The sequence below is a fragment of the Kryptolebias marmoratus genome, linkage group LG6 (assembly GCF_001649575.2).
Source record: "Kryptolebias marmoratus isolate JLee-2015 linkage group LG6, ASM164957v2, whole genome shotgun sequence".
NCBI lineage: Eukaryota > Metazoa > Chordata > Actinopteri > Cyprinodontiformes > Rivulidae > Kryptolebias > Kryptolebias marmoratus.
In genome coordinates this window covers 8886604-8908518 of record NC_051435.1, presented here as the reverse complement: position 1 = coordinate 8908518, position 21915 = coordinate 8886604, and the positions used below count along the sequence as shown (strand labels likewise).

Sequence of the window (21915 nt, the reverse complement as noted above, 5' to 3'; positions counted from 1 at the left end):
TTGGTTTAAAAGGAGATTGCTCATGTGGATAAGCAAGCTGTCAAATGCGCAACTGTCTCGCAAGTTGCTGCCAAACTCCGCTCTTGTTTCACCCTTGCAGATAAATTAAGGTTGTGCGACACAGTGGTTATCGTTTTTAATTAACATGCTACAGTTTCTAGGACAGCAGGTTGTGTGTGTAACAGCTTTACGCCCTGCCAGTGCTATCGATCAAAGGACACATCAGTTAAAACTTATTGACTCGAGTCCATTGTTGTTGTCTAGCAGTTAATGAGTGTAATTCTATCAGGCGTGAAATAGCAATAGTGAAGATACATACATAAAGTAATCAGGATAAAAAGCAAAGCAGATTCTTGTGAAATCATAGTATTTCTCCTTTTTCCTCAGGGATTTTGTGGGCTTCAGTTTGACAGCGCTGCAGCGCACAGGGCTTTAGTGTGACAGTGGCAGCACTGTTTGCTCAGTGCAGTGACGCTCTTTACGCACAGGGCGGCATAGGAGCACTCACTGATGTTTTCCTTAAAGGACTGAAATGGGCTAAATCATCATCACCATCATCATTGTGCATAATCACCTGCAAGTCTACAATTAAAAGCACCCAAGACTATAATTGAACAGCACGCTAAAATAATAGTAAAAAATAAATAAAAACAGAGAAGTTATTATCTTCCTGCCTTCTTGAAACACATTTGACTAAACATTAAACATTTTGCATGACAATATGTAATGAGGAAAAAATATATTCCTAAAATTGCTATCCAGTATCCACAGACTGGATTGTGCAAAGGTATTTGGCTGTTCTTTTGATGATTATTGTTGCTTTTAGAGGGAAAGTTCATTTTACTGTCTTGCATTTATTTTACTGCTTAAAAACATATTGACTCAAAACTTGAAAAAAAGAAAGAAAAGTTGCTCTTTTGCCAGAAATTGCCTTTAAAGTTATGTGTATTTTAAAGACATGTAGAGTTTTTCACAGAGTGAGTGAAATAAATAATTATAATTAACAAAAGGTTAGAAAGGTTCAGACGTCTAAAGAAAGAAGGATGGCAGATCTAAAACTAAAATTTCTGCCTGTGAAGCAAACTAAAAATTCTTAATTAGCTTTATTTTGACAGGAGCTATTGTTTTGTTTTAATATAGTAAGGCTCATATATTTTACCAAAATGGAAGAGTAAAAATGTCAGATCTCTGTGGGGTTTCTTCTTGCACCTGTGTTTTAGCAACAGAACCAGGATTAGAACGACAGAGACAGTAATTCACTTTAACAGAAGCTAAAACTATCATCCACCAGTGGAGCTCCAATGAATGTGAGTGTGCTTGGAAGAAAAGGCAACACAACAGAGAGCTGCAGACAAATGCAGAAAGAGCGGATTATACAAATATCAGGGAGAGAATTGGCATAAATGCGGATTAACTTCTCTGTGAAAAGAAAAGGCAACATCCTTCGTTTGTGCTTGTGTGTGTGTGTGCTTGTGCGTGTGTGAGAGAGAATGAGTTGCAACGTAAACACACGGGGTGCCACACTCACATGCATCTCTCCACAGTTGTTTCTGCTTGCGGTTCTTTGATGCTGATGTGTCTTCCCTAATGAGTCATAGCTCTAAATTAAAATAAACCATTTACCATTTGTGTTGCTTTAGCCTTTCTTGTCTCTAAAATCCCACCTTCCGCAGATTAACATTTAGTCTCCTTATTGCTGTAAATCTTAGAATGTTCTAAAATTCCTCAGTTGACCTGGAATTTTGAGTTGTTGTTGTTTTTTTTTAAGCCAACCACAGGGTCTGCTCGTTACAATCTGCTGAGTGTACCACAGAAGTCCCTGCACTGCACACTCCTCTTCATTTGACTGCAGCTACGCACTGGAGCTGTATGAGCTCGGGAATGCATACAGCTGTCAATTCGGAGCCATATGGCCACATTCATAAACTTCATCTGTGAATATGAATATTCATATAATGGGAATGAAGGCGTGCATCCAACTTATCTATTTAGTGCAGCTGCATTTAGATCAATCACTTAAATCCTTAAGTTCTTTTGTCTCACGGATTTGACTGTTTCCTCTTTCCTTCGTTTGACTCCGAACTGTAACGGAGAAGGTAGTTGAAGGATGTTTAGCTTGTTTCACCCTTTATCTCATGGTTGCACCCACAGTTTATTGGACTAAAACTGACAGGGCTGTACCACTGTCTTGTGAGTTCATAGTAAATCAAAATGTTTACAAGGGTTAAGTGCAGCTCAAAGAGAGAATCAAGAAAAAAAATGAAAAAATAAAAGCTTTTTTTCATTCCTTTCACTCAGTTTTGTACTGTTACAACAAAGACTGCAAATTTTTGTAGACTTCTCTGTGTTGTGTGTTTTCTCGAAGCACAGAGGGGAAGACTGGTGACACATTTAGCGGCCTACACAGTTCCTCTATGTCACAAAGCCCTCTTACAGTCATATCTACTATCGCCTGTTAAAGGAGCTTTGACCCTGCACCGACACTAGGCTTTATATTAGAAGAATGGCTGTCTTTGATTAGGTGGTGATTCACTTTCATTTGTTGGAAAAAGGAATGTGAACCTTTGTGCTTTTGTCCCCTTTGTCTCTGTCTGGGTTAGAGATGAGGGGTGACATTTAGCCCTTGATCCACTATAAATTGATTTCTATTTAATTTGATCTCAACACTTTCTTTGCTGCTTTTAAAATAGTAAAATATATATTTTTAGCCAATTCTTGATGTAAGCCCAATTATTATTATTCAAAATGTGTTAAATGCTATAACATTTAGGTGTTTAGAGTATTGTTTTTTTTGTCTCTGGTGAGTAGTTGTGAGTGGAAAAAACCCCCCCACAACATAACAAAAATTGTTGTGTCTGTTTTTCTTGGGGATTTAATTTTGTAGCCAGATACAAATGATAAAAAAGCCTCTTTGGTTATATAATATGCAACAAGATTCATTGTGAGATTGTTGAAAACCATGGCATTTTCTTTAAAGTTCTCCTGTTGTCTCAACAAAAAAAACAATAAAAAAAAAACAAAAAAACTGTTGAAACTCTTGCATCAATAAAGGTCCACAAGGTTACCCAAGTTTATCTTAGAGAAAAATAACAGCAATACGTTGGTCTGTCACCTTCTATTTCATTTTTTTATTAGCATTAGTAATTTAAATAGGCTGTAATAAACATTTATATTTTTCGTTTTCTTTATTACTTTATGAGTTGTTTTTAGTCTGATTATGTCTGAAGATTAAATAGGAGAAACATTTTTCCAGTGTTGACTTCTTGATGGGCTTCTAATCCTACTATCCATAGCCAGCAGAAATGATTGGATCATATCCAGTGTGACCTTTACAAACTCCTGAACCCTCATTTATCATATGCAGTTAAAAATGCACTATAGATGCGCATGTGTTCTATTATGTATCATTGTCAGCTTGGCTGTTAAATGTCCTTTTAATGAAGGATGTTTTAACAGGATTACAGCATCACCTATATCTGGTACTTGTTTAACTGAGCCAGCTGTTTATCACGTACAGATTTAAAATGCAAATTATGTGTTTCATGCGCATCTTACAAGCAATTAGATTACTGTGAATTTGATAAGGTGTATTAGAAATAGAATGTATTTCCTTTTTATTTGTCTCAAACTTTGTTTTCTCTGTTTTCTATAACTTCTTTTTTTTTTTTTTGCTGTAAGTTAAGGAAGCTTTGACATTTTTTTATTTGAAGGGGGGAAAAATAAGAGCAAAAAAAAAAATAAAAAAAATAAAAATGCAAATAGAAGTACTGTTAGCCTATTTGCAGCACAGACCCTGAGAGCTGAATATGCAGCAACCAAAGTCCTTCATTAACAAGGTAGTGCTGCAGACACTCATATGCTCAAAACATGTCCTCCTTTATACAACTGCTAGTTAGAACAGATTAATAGCTAATTCTTAGTTGTGGGGAAATCAATCAACTACACTTTAATTAGGTTGGTGAATGTGCATTTTGCCACCAGGAAGAGCTTGCAAAAGGACAAGGTAGTGTTTTTGCTGGCATTTAGGGTTTTTAAGTAGGATGCAATTCAATCAACAGAAACGGTACCCCGGGACGAAAAGCCAAGTGACGAGGTGTCCTGAACAGCAAAGGCATGTGTCATTCAAAAAGACTTTACTCCTTGCATTGCTTTTGCTCCAAGGTTCAAGTGTGATTTACATAATCTAAATAGGTAAAAGTTCCATTTTAGAATTTAGGATTAATATATTTTTTGACATCTTGTCCATTTAAATTTTTTTTTTTTACTTTTTTTTTTTTAATTTTCTGAGAGTGTAAGTTATTGTCCATAAAGCTAGTCATGTTTCTGCGGTAGCACAGGATGAACAAACATGCACTCTAAAAGTGTGTGTTATTTTTAATCTTTTTTTTAATAATGTTTAATAAAAAAATACCCTACTTCCTGGGAGAAGAAAGAAAGGAAGGAAGAAAACCACACTCAAGGAACATCAACACAAAAACAATTCCACGAGTATAGGTAGTAGTCCTGCATACAAGCTTTAATCATTGTTTCATGTAAATTATTCAAACTAAGATAAAACTTGCCCTCACATTTTTAAGACATGGTAATATTTTCTCAGACTCAAGCAAACAACAGAGTTCAGCTCTGGTTTTTTTTTTTTTTTTGCAAGATAATATTCAGAGTTGTTTGCAAAATATTAATATTTTAGTAATCTAAACTGACATTTTTGGGTAGTAACATTTGTAATAAAGTTTAAAATTGAATTTGCGTGAAGTTATAACCATTAACCGATGCCAACTTGCATCATACATTGGCAAAAAACCACCAAACCTTACTTGCACACTGTTACACATGCCCACATAGCCTTCACCCTGAGCTTTCACTTTATAGGAGAAGCAAATGTGCATGTTCTAGGCCCTTGGAAGCCTCAATCCAGTGTTCACTAAACAATATACATGTCTGGAGCCTGAACGCACCATGTATTTCTGTCAGTTTGCAAGGCTTTTGATCTCTTTTGTTGTTGCTGCTACTCTTTTAACAATAAGCCCGTCTATCCTACTGGAGGGCTGCAGGAGGCTTTCAGGCACTGAACCTTTTGACAATCACATTTTGAGGGTTTCAAAATGCAGTGACAAAGTGTGTGGAAAAAAGTACATATACTGTGTGTGAGTGTGTGTGTGGTGATTGTGTCCTTCAGTGTGCAAGTGAATGCATGGTTGGAAGGATAGAGGGTGACTGACAGACTAACCAAGCTCCAGAGACTCCCTTTCTGCTCTAGTGTCTGCTTGTTCGTCTTCCTCTGCCCACCCTCTGCCTTCATCTTTGGCTTTGTAAGCCTCCACATTATGTGGGAGCATTAAAATGACAATGGAAATTATGGCTAATCTTTGTTAAGACACACTCATTACCGCCACATTTCAGAATGAGAGTTTGATGATAAGAGTCGGTCTGCCATAGGCTTTTTCTTCTTCTACTTCTTCGTCTCTCTGAAGAGACAGTCTGACATATTAGAGTGATGTGTTTTATTCTCACTTTTTGTGTTATTTTTCTATTCCCGCTCACAGTTAATAACGGTGGCAAATATATGAAAGGATGATAATAGGCTGACAACTTGGGCATGAAAGACTAGCTCCACCTTCAAACGAGCTTTTCATGCAGTTCTGCATGTGGGTGTATGTTAGAGGGCTGATTTCTCTCGACTCCTTCCTTCTCTGTTTCTTTCCTCTTTTGGTAATCCCCTTCTAAAATATTCATAACTAATCTGCATGTACAATGTAATTACAGACAGCTTTGAGTGATATGACCGGCAGAATACAAGCTTCACATGAAATAAATAAATAAAGCAAGCTTGATTTGGGCATTTGTGTGCCTCAGTAAATATGTAACAAACTTGAATGTTATTCCATGAGTTAGAACTAAGACAGACACAATGGATTTGTATTTTTTCTATCAAAATACATACAAAATAATTTTAATTAGATTTTTGTCAATAATTCTGTTAAAAAAGAGTATTGTTCATTGGCTCTTTGCATTTGGCTCTGACCAGTGCTGAACAGCAGAATTGAAAATGTCACTGAACTACCCCACTTGTCTTTCTGCTTTGACCCCATGGTTCAAACCCTGTTGCCATTTTTTGGGTGCTGTTGGCCTCCGATTAATGGAGCGGTGTGCCCTGGATGCTATTCTTGCAGGTCAATTTTTCACTTGCTCTGGAAGGTGTGGAGGAGAGAGGTGGGGTGGGTGGGATGTCCTTTTAAATGAAGCACTTGGTGTTTGTGACCTGTAATAAATGAGTTTGCAGTCAGTCATAGCAGCTGTAAAGAGGCAACTGGGAGCAAGAGGGAGAGCAAGCGCGAGAGAGAAATAAGGGGTGGGGGTTCAGACTCTGCTGTGAAACAGTTTATCTATGCAAGGATGAAAAATGACTGCACCAAACATGCTATCGCTTATATAAAAAATAATAACAGAAATCCTTTAAAATTTCAGTACTTTACCATACACACAGAAAGGAAAAAATGTGATAAATAAAAAAAATAAATATGCCAAAGATTATTAAAGTGTAATCCCACAAATGATCACAGTGATGTATTCACCAAATATCACAAAAATGAAAGTAGATAACTCTTCATCTGATTATTAGTTTATAATATATCCATTGTGTGTAAGTAAAAGAGAGTATAGCAGTGAAGAATGAGTCACAGCTAAGCATGCAGAGGCAAAAAAGTCCAGGTGAAAGTGTGAAAAAGTAGGATGCATAATAGATTATTTTTCATGCTAACCACCTAAGACACATATTTCTCTACATTTAAGATGAAATATTGTGATTGTACCTTTTTTTCTAAATCTTTCAACACACTTGTCTTTAACAAAATGACTACCAGTGCTGCTGTTTTAATGTTGAAGGATCCGTTAAGTTCACAAATCTGGTTTGGGGGAAAATTGGTTTTGTTCCAAAAACACAAAACATAAACCAGAAAATAGAGTTTACTCAATGCTTAATGGCATAATCACTGAGGTGTTAGAACTGATCAATATCTTTGTTAAAATACACATTATGGTCTTTCACATCTTTTAGTATCCATCAGTGGTACTCCTATATACCCTCCACATTAACATGTTTTGTTTCCACAAAAACAGAGGCCTTTCAAAAAGATTATTATCTACAGCACATTAAAGTCAGGATAGATGTGAGGATGATTTAGGAAAAAAAAGTAGGTGTGAACATTTACTTTTCTGTGTGGATTTTAATAATTTATTAAAAAAATAAGTGAAATTTAGTGAAATACTTCTTTCAAGCCACCTGCTTTAGTGTGGCTGTCGCTCCGACGAAGCAGCAGTCACCTTGCAGCAAAGCAGAAATAGCACAGCTCCTTTTCCCTGGATGTGAAGGTACATAAAGCACAAGATGAGAGGAGCAGGAAAGGCAATTGACCTTGGCTGCTTTTGGGGGCTGGCTATATAGCCATCCGGATGGATGCTATGGTTCTACAGCAGAGAGAGAAAAAAGAAGATAAAGGGAATATGATTTGTATGACAGCTATTGTTCATGTAGAGAAGCTACAGTTTGTATCACAGCCTGACATTTAAATCATAATTATTCAATATGGAACTTTTATCTCTGTGATAATATAGCTTCAAGAGTTGACTGTTGTTTTAAGAAGTTTGCTAGTTTTTTGTAGAAGCTACAACCACATAATATGCAATATTCTTAACAGTAATTCTTTCTTTGTATGTATGTGGTTGTTTGATTAAAAATGTCTGTGACGATATGGAACTATATCAAACGAAAGAGGAGCTGGAGTGCAAGTGCAAAGCAGGACTAAAGTCAACCTTGCCATTTTGCCTTGCTGCGCTTTAGTGTTTACCTGAGACAGGGGTGCTTTATCTCAGCCAGTCACCAGAGCATGTGTAAACACACAGGGGGGGAACGCACTGCATATCATGCTGTTTTCAGCCCTCCTGTTTTTGTTCCAAAGCCTCTTTCCCATAGAGAGACATTATCCCCCAACGGCAAGGTGAAAGGGGTGCTGATGTAAGGTTATTTGTAGCAGCCAGAAAGAGACAGAAAAAAAGAAAGCAATGAGGGATTGGAAGTGGAGAAAAAAAAATCCTAATTATAGCCAAAAAGGGGCAGCCAGTCAACCTGGTACATTGGGGGAAGAGGTGTGTTTTGTTGGAGGATGGGACATGGGTGAGTGTCTCAGGAGTCCTGGTTAAAGTGGTCGCTATCACAGGAGCTGGACGGACAATTAATCAGAGGCAGCCCATGGGGGAAGTTAAGGCTCTGACAGGGGCACTTCATTCTGCAGGACACACATACCTGCTGGCCCATCCATAGCTCTGTCACCTCTGTCTTTTTACTTTTGTTCTGTCGTTATCTTATTTCCTCCTTCTTGTCCTCTTTTCTGTTCTCATGTACCTTCTTAAACTCGTTTTATTCTATCTGTGCCCTTCCCATGACAGCTGTGTTTCATTCTTTTCCCTTTTCCTTTTTTTATTGTGACATTCTTCCTCTCTCCTTAAACATGTGCTTAGATCTGTGAGCCTTTTGATTAAAATTTGTTGTGAGAGCCTTTTGTGACCTGACAACTGACTCCCCAAACTCCATAAGAGTTGGAATTTCTTAAGGCTGTGGATGGAGGGAGACAAGGAGATTGGCAGGGAGGGTGAACTGCTGGCTTTACTTTACCTTTCACATTACCCCTGTTCTTCGCTATCCTCATCCTTCCATCTCTGCCGACCCCTCTGTCTCTCTGCGGTGGGCACTGACTGATTGATGGATTCAGGTTTGACATGGCCTGGTTCACTCGGGGGCGTCAGCAAGGACACTGGTGAGACCTATCCAGATGCTGGGACAATTCAAATAGGGAAGTAAAAGACAAAGAATGGCATAGATGCTTTGCCTCAATTTGTTAGAAAATAAAGTAATTTTTATTTCTACAGTTGGACAAATAAATACAATCTGATCACTGTAAATTAATATTCACATTTTTTTTTCTTTTGACATAAATTATAGATATTTAGGAATTTGAAATTTCCTAGGAATCAGTCTGATAATCTCATGACCCCAGCATTTGAATCTGTTAATCATATTCATAAAGCCTAACCCTTCTTGTTACAATGATAGGCTACATCTGACTGAGAATGTGCCTACACTAAGTTTAGGGTGTGTGTTGTTGTGTTGTATCTAGTAGGCTGCAAACTGCTTCCTCTCCAGGGGGATTCTGGTCCTCCCAGTAAGCAAACACTCATTTGACATGGAGCTGGTAAAAGGGGAACAAGGCCCACAGTGTCTCCTTGCTCCAAGTGCTTTGTCTTGTAGGCGGCTCCTGCCACAACTCCAGGCTACCAGCCTCACGTGATGTGCCTTGAGATGAGCGCAAGTGCTTTCCAGGTCATGTCAAATCTTCATTATGTTAGGGGAAGAAAAAAAAAAAAATTTAAAAAGCAACATGTTCAGATTGAGATTTAACTGAGTTATTAAAATGTAACCGTTCCAGACAGACCAGATGTTTACAACTTTACATGACTAAAACCAGTTACCATCACTAATGAACTTAGAATAACTTGGCCATCAGTCAGAAATTTTTAAAAATGTAAAAAGACTTAACATTTTTAAGCCCACATTCTAGAAATACCCAACTGTTCAAAATCTATTTTTGTAAAAATGCAGATTTATCTTTTTTTGTGCATCTCTTCATCTCTAGATGCATATTGATATCTTGTTTATATATCACCTGGCATTGTCAAGGATGTAGCTGGTTATTTGAGCAGTAAACTCAATAACAACAGGTGTCTCCTGCTCTTCCTCTCACTGCCGCCTACCACACTTCAGGCTTTTGCTCTCTGTCTGGGTTGGCAGCAATGCAAAGTCAATAGGATGAATAAAACATACCAGAATCAGAGCCCTCTACCCTGGGAAATGTCAAGCTGTCAGTATAGCTTAATGGGAAAACATAGGGCCTTTCCCAAGGGTCAGACAGTTTATTGTGTAGCTCCTACAAAAATATAGTCAGGCCAGTTGGTTTCTTTGTGCACCACAAATACAGAAACTCTTTCCTTACTCTAAGTTACTATAATGCAATGCTCCTGCATGTTTCAGAGAGACACTGCACTTTCTGGAAAATGTAGACGTTCAGTTATCACCAGGGCTTTCCAGGGTGGAAATTTGTGTGCACCCATGGTTCTGCTTGTACTGTTAACCGCTTTGGGTAAAAACATAATCTAAACTGCATGTGGTAAGTTCACTTAATTCAGCTGGTCTTTCACTGAATAACTGCCATTTAGCACGCATTACTACACACATTACACAGCACTCATCTCAGCCTGTGGTAGTGGTAGCTAACCCCTACAGCTAATTAGCTTTAAATTAGGTCTGAGGTCTAGGTTTAATTAGGCCTAGCCACGAGGAGGGTTGAAACTTAACAGTAACTCCAGCAACATGAGCTGCCAAACCTCATCAGCCTAATGGACACTCAACCAACGAGGACCCTCGGGGGCCTGACAGGGTAGCCTGACTTTCTGCTTTATGCCAGCTAGGATTCGTGTGTATGTGTGGTGTGTGTATGTATGTGAGAACAACACTCGCATACACACCCACTACATAAACAGCAGCCAGGTGATCAAGACACAAGAAAAGTTGGGAGTGTGACAGGTTGTGCATAAATGTGTGCGCAATAGAGAAATCTGACTTTTTATTCACGATATTCAAACTATGTAGAATTTAACTTTAAGTTATCTGTGTGTGTAGTATCAGAAGTGATACTCAGCAAACAGTGCAACTACCCTGAACTGTGTCATCACTGAGTGAACAGTATCAACTGTAAAGTAGGCTGCCCACAGTCTGGAGGAAAATAAGATGGATACAGTATGTATTGAGGGGAAAAAAGTTGATTCTGGGCACGAATCTCAGGTCTTCCATCCAAGTGCCTGCGTCCTACCTGTATTCCTCTGCCATCTCTTTCTGTCATACCTCTGTTGTTAACACCATTGAAAATGTCAACTACATGACATATATGCATTAACATAGTTTTCTGTTTATTTAGAGCTATGTTATGTTGGCAATATACAATGTAAAAACGAATACAACATAAATATGACACAAAACTTAAGTTGTAGTTCCAGTAAAATATTTTGCAAATGGGTTACATTCAGCCTTAGCTAAGCTCACCATACTGTTACTGTCAAAGTTACAGCCTTTAATTACTTATTCCCCTAAAATCATGTATGCAGGAGCACCTTGACCATGATAAACCATGGACAGTAGCGTCTCTTTAATGATTTAATTTGAGGAATGAAACAGATTGGAAAACAAATGCTTTCTCCTCTAGCATTTAGGCTGTTTTTTTTTTTTCTTTTCTGCACTTTACTACTTTATTCACATCTGAAGGCTGTTTAAAACTTTTAGCATGTAATGGATTAAATAAAAATATATGTCATAACACAGCTGGAGACAAAGATCATGTAAGACTCGTGCACCTGATGTAAACAGTAACTATCTGCATTCTAAATCTCCACAGTCTAAAAAATCTCAACATATTTTGATTGTCTGATCATTGAAAATATCTACTTTGGTGAGTAGGCTATTAAAAATGAAACAGAAGTCTTGGAGGGGAAAAAAAATGTGTTGAGACATTTCTTGTCTTGTTTTTGCAGGTTTAAAATTAGTAACTTTTACTCTGTATTCATAATTGCCTCCACCTTCCTTTTGTCAGTGCTTCAGAACTAAGCTTAGACAACATGGTAATTACAATAATCAGTCTATAAACAGAAGTAATCACAGTCCTCTTGCTAATAGGTTGATATGTTATATTAAAAATATATATAATTTATAGATACATCTTATAAATAACTAAGAATGATTGACTGAATATTTATCTATTCAGTCTTTTGAAATTAATGTTTAATTATTCTGTTTTCTAAAATGTACCAAGTAATCTTTAATGGCCTTCTGGTTTATGATTCAAACGAAAGATTTGTGCTGTACATGAAATGGCAAATTGTGTCCTGCCGCAGCACTTTTCGTGTTCATATGTTAACCAGTCATCGCTTCTTCAGCTGCGAACAGCAAATAGATAAAGACTGATCAAAAAATTGGCAGTGGGTGTGTTTGTTCAGTGTGCTTGTGGCATGTTGGCTGCCTCTCTTCACTGACAGCCAGTCTGTCTCAAAGGATTGAGTGATGGAGTGGGGCAGTGAAGCTGGCAGTGTGCTAATGGATGTGATGCTAATGACCTCCAAGCCAATAAACAAGCACTCGCTCTTTGTCCCTTCACCTCTGCTCTCCACTCTTGTCTGTTTAATAATCTCACAGGTATGATGAGGTTAATTTAGCCATGTTGCCAAAAACTTCAAATGGAAGTTGTAGGAACACTTTTACAGCTTATTACGATGGTATCTTAGCCAATTATGTTTTGGTTTCATAGTCAGAAATATTGTTCCTGTTGCATTTTTTTAACAACAAAGCAATTTACACAAAATACTTATTTTTTTTAAATATTTGCTTGTATATGTGAATGCATTTAAAAATCTAACTTAGGCAACAGTTTACTGCTTACACCAGTTTTTTTTTTTTTTTTAACAAAAACTGTATTAAAAAAACTGTTCACATTATCCCATATTATGTCCATGAATTCTTTCTTGTGCTTTTTACCTTGTTCCTCTTTAACAATCTGTTATGCTCCACACTTTTGTCCCTTTCTTCCTGCCCTAGAGAAATGTCACTTGGGTGAGCATCGTACGTCAAACTGGCATCTCTGTCAGCTACTCGAGGAAAAGGCCATGCTCCGATTGGCTTGGGATCCCCTGGCTGTGCTGTGTCAGGCTGCTGCTTCTGCTTTGCTCTTCTCTTCTTAGTCTTATCAGCATTTTCAAAATTGTGTAAAAACTGACTTCCTGCGTGTATGGTTTTGCTAGAAGGTTTGTTCCATTTTGCATGGTAGCATTGACAGTCAACACTAGATTCTCAAAAATGACAAAGCAAAGTATAATCATTTAGTATTACATATCAATTGGATGGCAAAGTGCTGTGACATCATCTTTTAATATTTGGTTGTTGTACTTCCCAGGAATCTTTTTGTTGCTGTTGTTGTTTGTGCCACAAAAAGTCTTTTATCAGTCTATACGTTTTATACCATACTAGCTTACAACTAAATGTTATATTCTCAACAAAAGCATGACTCTCAATTTGCCTTCTAATTGGGTAATTTTAGAGATTTAAGATTTCTTTGTCTCTCAAACATCTGATTTTATTTTAGAATTTTCAGAAAACATTGTTAGACATATTTCTATAAAGTAAACCATATTCTGAACAGTTCCCACACCTTTATGCATCCATGAGTAGAAGACAGTAGCAGTCAAATATTTGGACACACCCTGTTACTTAAAATGAACAGGCAGGTGTGTCCAAACCTTCCACTTGTCTGACTTTAATCAAAACAGTTACAGCTTGGTGCATGTGCTCAGTTTAAATACAAATTCATTGAAAAATAAGCTGTGAAGTCCAGATTGCCAAAGTATGGACAGCACTTTTAAAATTCTATTTCATCTAATAAATGTTATCATTGTTCAACAAAAGACTACGAGAGTTTATGCAGTAAACCCCATTTGTATAACTTAACTGAAGCCAAGCCAGCAAAACAACAAATATACCTGCATCAAACTATTATTATTATTGATAGAATATAGATTCTTGTCTATGCTAGTCACTCACATAATTATTAATAAATGTAGTAATTAATTACTACATTTACTTTAGCCTAGGGAAACCATATAAAACTTAAAACAAATATATATATATTTTGTAGTTTTTTTAAATTGTTTTAAAGAAGAAACTCTTCTTTAAAAAGAAGGGTTGGAAAAAAATCAATAAGCTGGCAAGCTGGCTGTGGACAATTCTCTCAGTGTGTTGGTAACAAATTAATTGTTTATCTTAAGAAAATCAGTTTGACAGCGATGAAAAGTGACCGAAGGCTGTATATAGTACGTGAATGGAGGCCTCATTACATCTCTTGTGATTTTTTTTTTCTTTTTCTTTCAGTGATTAGTATTGATTACCCAGAAGGCCAATAAAGTTAAGTTCCTTTGTGACACTGAATGCAGGTTTAGGACTACTTGTCTTCTTGAGGATTCAATTCTTTTAATTAAGTGTCAGCCACTTCATTTGACTGAAACAACAATAGCATGGACTAGATGTCTCTGTGGTTTTCTTAGACTTTGCGTTGTTCTACAAGGATTCTGACACGTGTAAATGGACTCCATGTTTCTAAATTTAAATTACATTATCAGTCTCACAGTTTTAAAAGAATTAAGTTCTCTTAAGTCCTTAACTTTTGGAGAAAATGTCCAATATTTTGTGTGTCTTCACTACAATAAATATAAACAGTCAGAGGCATGGGTCATAGTGTGTTTGCAGCTACTATTATGGTAAATAGAGGACGATAATCTGTATATAGTACATTGATTGTAATTTCTTTTTAAAAGATAAACATAGAGAGTTAATGGTCTCTTCAATCAAATTTCAATTTTGAGCTTAAGCCTTAAAGAGAGATGTTAAACATAAAATCCAAATGCAAGCAAAGGTACAAGTAATAATAATAAAGCAGGCATCGTTTTTCCTTGGATGATTGAACATTTGAGCAAATCTTTATTTTGATAACTTTTTCAACTAAGCTGAATGCTTTCATACGTCTTCTTAAAGTGTAATGGTGCTAATTTTGATGATTTCCAGAGTTTACCGCATGCTAGTTAGTTAATGTGTGAAGCAGCAGGGCAGCCAAATTAGAGGGCAAAGCGGATGTTTTACCAAACGTGTCAGTTTGATTTTGTCACTGGATGTTTGCTCCCGTCTCTAAGCTGAACTTGCTCACACAGTACATTAGTCTGTTTATGCATGTACAGATGTGTTTGTGCAACCATTGCAAACTAAAGCATCAGTGCAGAAAATGATTTTATACCTTTACATCTGTTTGGGGCATGATGTAGTATTTTTTTTCTGTTTTATTGTAGCTTTGTGTGTGCATATGGATCTTGATTATGTAAAGCAGCAAATTCCACATAGTCGAAAAGTTTGTTTTGTTTGTTTACTTTGTGTCGAAACCCATCTCATATAACCTGGGCCATCAGTGGGATAGATAAGAGGAGAAGGTGGCAATTGGGTAGTGATGGGAACAATTGTTCCTTTTTTTTTTTTGCAATTTTTTCTGTTATCTCTTCACATGCACATGCACTCACGTAGGGACAACCTTGGCTGTGGAAGCAAAATGTTTAGCTTTGGAAGTTGGTCTCCTAATTAGCAGAATTAGTGGCAGATCAAAGAGGACAATTAAGGGGGGTGTATGTGGTAACAAGGGCTCATTAGCATCACAACACATGGACACAGCAATGAAAAAAAGAGTGGCAGAAGGAGTCTCATTACGAAGCACCGCTGTGCATACACCAGGCCACATGCAGTCAGATTGATCATCAGGAGAAAGATCGAACAAAATGCTTTAAGACACACACGCTGAGACATGAATATGATCTCACACACTATGTAAGAAAGAAGATGCTAACACCTACAGTTACGAGTAAAGTTTCAAGCAAAGTGTTCCCTGTTGCGCATGCTCACACATGCATCCACAGAGATGCAGTTGGTAATGTCTGACATAAAGGAAAACAAAAGCAAGTCTCTTCCTGCTCTCATCCAATTTTAGCCTAATTAAGAGGGGAATTAACTTTGATCTGCTCAGGGTAGTAGAAGCTTCATAGCCAAGCTTGTAGAAAAGTACAAGCCTTTAAGTATGCTTAAACCTCACCCTTAAAGTCAAACCCAGACTTCTTTTCCATTCATACATCACACACTGTTTGAAGTCAATACAGATAAGGGCAGGAAAGATTCTATTAGGCTACCTGAGCCATCCTTGTTAGCTTAGATCTAACAAACTCGTGGCAGCAAGCCAATGTGTGTGGCTCTCTCCACTAATGGCATAAACAAGAACAAAAGATCAAAGGTTTTAGGATGGCCCTTTACTTTAGTGGTTGTTTGGTCCAGTAACACGGATTAATGATGTACTAGAGAAGATCCTTTAAAAAAAAAAAAAATTGGGGAACAAAAAATCTGAGTGTATTTTAAACATAAAATGTGATGCATACAGAGATTGAAGCAGTTCTGCAGATGTCACAGTCAGGCCAAATGCAATGATAATGCTCTGTGTCTACATTAAGCAGAAGAATATTGATTATTATTATAATTTTTTTTGGTAGTTTCTTCCAGCAAAATCCCTTTTTTGAGTCATTATAAAAATGCTGAAAACAAAAAGCGTAATGAGAGTTTTACTTATTTATTTATTTGTGCTCTGTTATTTTCACTTTAACTTCTGCACATAATCTGTAAATAGGCATTTTTTTGCCTGCATGTTTTTTTCTGTTTGTGTCGGATGAGAATAGTAGTAGTAATTTTCTAGTTTGCTTGCTCAGATAAAACTGGCTTTTACATTTGCACACATTGATCTTTTCTCACTACTTGAAATATTTAAACACCTTGCAAAACAGAACCTCTGCTGATTTGACATCTACGTGTACAACAAAGTCACATTTTGAATTCTTTCTCAGGTATACCAATATATAGAAATTTAATTTTCTTGTCTTGTCTTGTCTATTCAACCCAGCAGATGGTTTGCATTAACAATAATTCAGTATACAGCATGTTTAAGCATTAAGTGGACATTATTTATACTGCATCATCAGACCACTGACCAAAAGTGACAGGAGCAGTACCTTTTCTCCTCTGTCTTACTGCTTTTCTCTCGTTTAGATGTTGAGAAGTTTCCTCTTCCCTCCATCATCAACCTCGATTTGCCTCCAGTTCATGGGAATGCTGTATCTGTCTATCATAAAACTCCTTCAGGCTACAGGAGAGTGGGACAGTGGGGTTGAGAAGGGATATGTGGAGGTAGAGGTTGGGGGTGTACTCAGATTGACGTGGTTGATAATCAGTGTAATAGGTGCAGGGTGAGGAAAGTGGCAATGAAGCAGATGTTTCCTATATATCACCCCCACCACAAGTAAAGGCACCACTCAATTTGTCAATACTGTTCTCACTGAGTCAAAGACAGGAGGGAATTATGAAATAAAGTCATATGGAGGAGAGTATAACAATAACAGGAGAGGATGCTAACTGAGGGGTAACGAGATGTTTAGTCAGAAGAGAGAAATCTCATTCATATTTTGATCTGTCTTACAGATATAAACTCTCAGAGGATGCGACTAAACTTGATAAGTTACCTCAGAGTCCAAGGAGCAAAACCTTTGTGTAACGTTACTTATATGTAGAGCCAGGCTTCACTCCTAAACAAGTAGCTCTTAACATCAAATTAAAACACAATTACACCTTGAAAATTGTAGAACATTCATATTTTGGATGACATGTTTTACATTTTAGAAGAGTTTTATGAGCATTCACATTTTACATGTTTCTCTACATTTTAGGGTTATGTGGTTCAAACCAAATTATGCTCATTTCCTAACCCAAATAAAACTGTTTTTGGTTGTCTGTGTCTAATAATTTGGTGCCTAAACCTGATGTAGAATTCATGTTGTCATTCAGCGTACCCATCACTTTTTCAAACCCCTTAAATATTTGTGTAAGTCATGAAATAGTGCACAGTGACATTGTCATATCTTTTGCTTGACAGCAAGAACATCTTCTGTGTTTGAAATGTTACTGACAAAACAGTTGTATTTTATACCCTATATTACAAGATTTATACCAGTTGAATACTATTTCTTTTGCAGTTGACATTGACATATCCTGAAATGTTCCTTTTTTCTGCTGCATGCATGCTGTTGTGTTCTTTTGTGCTTGTGTGAATGTTGCCATCTTGCCTTGCACAGTGCTTTCAAGTGTGCTGTTGTAAAATGAACCTGAAAATAAACTTGTTTTCTAAATTGGACACCGCTTAGTCTGATAACTGGCTGAGACTTTCAGGAATAGAAAGTTGCTGAGGACATTACTTTAAATAAATAAATTAAATAAATAAATAAAAAGAAACATTAGAAGAAAGGGAAAAAACACAACTTCCCTTTCATGGTTTTAATGCTATTTTTATTATTATGTTTTGTTTTGTTTCTACCTTTGTCATTATTATTTTTCTGATTCTTTTCTTCTATCTCCTTCAGTTTTCTGCTTCCTCATTTATTTTCTTTAATATCTGCTCATTACACTGAATAAAAAACAACATTTCTGTGGAAGCTGAATATGGCAGTTATCTTTAAACACACAGCTGTGAATGCACAGATATGCCTGAACAGAGTGACGGGAATTTGTGTCGGCCCTTTGAACTACAAGCACAACTAATCATATTTTGTCCACCCCGCTGCCAAAGCCTGATCATTGTTTATATAATACAAAAGTGCTGTTAAGTCTCTCTGTGTTTCTCTTTGGATGTCTATTTTCTTAAGAAAATTGAGGGATGTCATATTGACTTGACTTTCATTACATTTCGTTTCTTTCTTCAGTAAAAGAAGAGATTTCAAATCAATTTGTCTTGTTTTGCAATTTGTTCTGTTGTGTTATTCTTAAGCTGTGCAACATTCAGCTAAACATAATTACTTGTTTATATCTTGTTATACACACTCAATGCAAAATACCTTCTCTATTGTCACTAAGTCTTGGCTATGGACAGAAATATAAGCAAAGATGCGGATTACTTTTATTTATTTATTTATTTTTAAGATGTTCAAACCAGTATGTATACATGAGCTCAAACTCAAAAATGAACTTTCTTTCTCAAAGAACTTGAATCAAGAATGCAAAGCACTCTGAGAAAGAAAGAGAGAAAAAAAGTCAAGACATTTAGATTTTAGTTGCTACCAATTTGTTGTTTCTTTTGTTGTTTTCTCATCTCTTCTCTCTTGTGCCATGCACACTATTTGAGGCAAATTGTTGCCATTTCTGAGCGTAGGTTTGCAGGAAGTTTCCTCCCCCCTCCAAACAGGACATTTCCCTCTCAATTGCTAACAACTTTGATATAAAATAAAGTATTTATGTTGATATTTTATAATTCATGGAAGCATTTTAAATAACTTCAGTTATTATTAGTTGCTGGTTAATTGTAGTATTTTAAGAAAAAAAACAAAACAAGCTATTTGGAATGCAAGTCATTCCCAAATTGTCTGCAGTTACCTGGTAAGCCATAGCAATATTTAGCCTTGACAAACCTTTATAGACATGCACTAAGATTTAATGGATACCAGATTTTCAGGGCTGGGCAATATGGCCAACAGTGATAAATTAATAATAGGACAAACACCAACTAAAATGGATATACAAAGTAGTCAAATGTTTAGTCACAAAACCTTTTTAGGGTTCTAAAGCATTTGTCTAACCTGGGGTATTGTATGTTTCAGCTGTCAGTAGGTGAGAGTTGCCTACAGTCAGTACAGCTCCTCAGACCCCAGGATCAACATCAAGGCTCACAACACAAACAACCATAAAGAAACACAAGAATCTACATTTATTTTAAAACCACCAATCAGCCTATTAGTATCTGTTGTTACTTAATATATAGTACTTTCATATATCTCCTGGGAAAAATATGGAAACACTATTTCTTTAAGATGTTAATTCTGCTTTTTGTTAACAAAGAAGTATAATATTGTGTTACTTTATATAATACTTAAACGTTACTGCATTTTAAAGCATACCTAAAAAAAAATGAAAGACAGCAATTACTTTGTTGTACTTTTTTCTGGATTTGAAGACGGCCTAACTTTCTTGAGTCAGGAGCTTAACTAATGGAAAACAAAATGCATATTCTTTATAATTTAAGTATCACCTTTGTCATTTAGCATTTGACAGCTAAGCTTTGCAAGATCAAACCATAACAATGACTTTATTTTTTGACACAATGCATTTCATTTGCATTTTACAGCTTTCTTATCTTGTATGAACTTATTTTTATTGAGTTGATATGAGGCAAGATTTTTTGCTCTGTGTAAAATTAGCTTCTCTACTATGGATGTTGTTTTTTCTAAATTCCTCCCATTGTTTCACCTGACAGCTCTCTTGTTGGGGGCATGTTTCCCATCAATCAGCCAGATCCAACAACTTGTTAAAGTCTGCCAGCGCTCTCTTTCGGATGCGCACTCTCTTGCATATTTAGACAAGGACCAGTTTACAAATTACATGCTGATTGTACTTTTTTTTTTCTTATAATTAAGTGCTTTTATGATTCCTCTCCTGAACATAATCATAATATATAAAAAAAAAATGTTTTTTATTATGATGATGAACTGCACAAGCGTGTTAAATATTTTTTGAAAGTGCTGAAAATACAAGCTTTGGGGTACTTTGCCCTGTCCAATGAAATCAAAGCCTTCTGGATCCTCCTGTTCTTCCCCCTGCTTTCTTGATTTATTAATATGTCCCTTCAGTGTTGCCCACTTTCATTCTTATTTCCAGCTTGTTATCCTTGTCTTTATGAATTTAATTTGCATCCATTTAGAAACAGATGAGATGCCAGTTCAGTGTCTGCTTATTTTTTTTATTTTTGTTTCTAAGTGATGGGCAACCCCATTTTCTTTTTTATCTAGCAGTGATTAGTCTAGCCAAATAGCTGGAATTAGCAATGTAAAAATCTGCTTTTCCTGCCAGCTGGAGCAGATGCTCAAATTAAGCATCAGTGCCAGATTTTTAGCTGGCATGAAGCTAAGCTGGAAGGCCAGTGCCGAGGAGGAAGAGAGGAGCAAACAAGAAAACAGGTTGAAAAGGGGAAGATGGAAAATGTGCTTGTGAGAAAGAGAAAGAAACAAAGAGAAAGACAAAATAAGAGAGAGTAGGACTAGGGGAAAAGAAGCAGGGGAATAAGAAATGGCAAATTCTTTAGTTTCAGCCAATTAGGCTGAGAAGCCACTGGTAATTAACTCTCAAGGGACCCTCTGAACAGTCATGCACCTCGTTTACATAATGAGGATGAGAGGCATTTTTTTCTTCCTTTTTTTTCTTTCCCTCTACTTCTCTTTGGTTTTCTGACTTTGGCCTGTTGAACAAAAGGAGATATGCACCCCCGCCCCCCATCCCATTCCCTCTTGTGACAAATGTCATTCAAGATTCACTGACCTAGTGTACCAAAGTGTCTTCTTTTTCTTTCAGCTGTTCCCTTTTCAGGGGACGACACAGCGAGTCTCCTTCCTCCATCTAACTCTGTCTTCTGCGTCTTCTGTCCTCACTCCAACTACGTCCATGTCCTCTCTAACTGCATCCTTTCTTCTTCTCCTTCTGTTTCCTATTATTATTTTTGTTCTTGTGGTCTTCGACTAACAGTAGCACAATTTCCGCTGGCGCCCTGTTTGTCAACAGTACCGGTGGTGGTCGTTGTTAACCTGGGCCTCGACTGATCCGGTATGGTGTCACTTGGATGAACTCGCATGTTAGTTTTGGCAAAAGTGTTTTACTCTGGATGCCCCTACTGACACAACCCTGACCGTTTTCCCTGGCTTGGGACTGGCACAAGAGATACACTGGCTTGTGCTCCGTAGTGTCTGGTTTAGTGTACCAAAGTGTATATTCAGATTAATTTACTGGTAAACAAAGAAACTTGATACGTTACTGGCTTAATTGATTGTCTGTTAACTATAGAATTTCAAACTTTTATTTTCTCCAACCATTTACAACCATTACAATCTTTGACATATATAATAGACAGCCCACTTCTTTTTCCCTAAAGAAATATTATTATTATTATTTGTAAAATAAGTCAAAATTTTGTTTTACTTGTTTTAAATATTGTTTTTCTGCCCTGCAATTTAAGTAATTTCTTCATTTTGTGCAAAAATCCAAAAACTAAATTTAAAAAATGGCTTGCACTCAGAAAATATTTAACTTACTGAAAATACTAAGAAGACAACAATCTTCCAGTCTCTTGTTAAAGAGCACAGTTCCAGTTTTCTGTGGTTAGT

The 21915-nt window shown here is 36.7% G+C and overlaps 1 protein-coding gene across 1 annotated transcript in view; it reads left to right on the top strand.

Annotated features, from left to right (window-relative positions):
- The window catches only part of LOC108240414 (receptor tyrosine-protein kinase erbB-4), a 240332-nt gene that overhangs the window by 861 nt on the left and 217556 nt on the right, over window positions 1-21915 (top strand). The window lies entirely within an intron of this gene.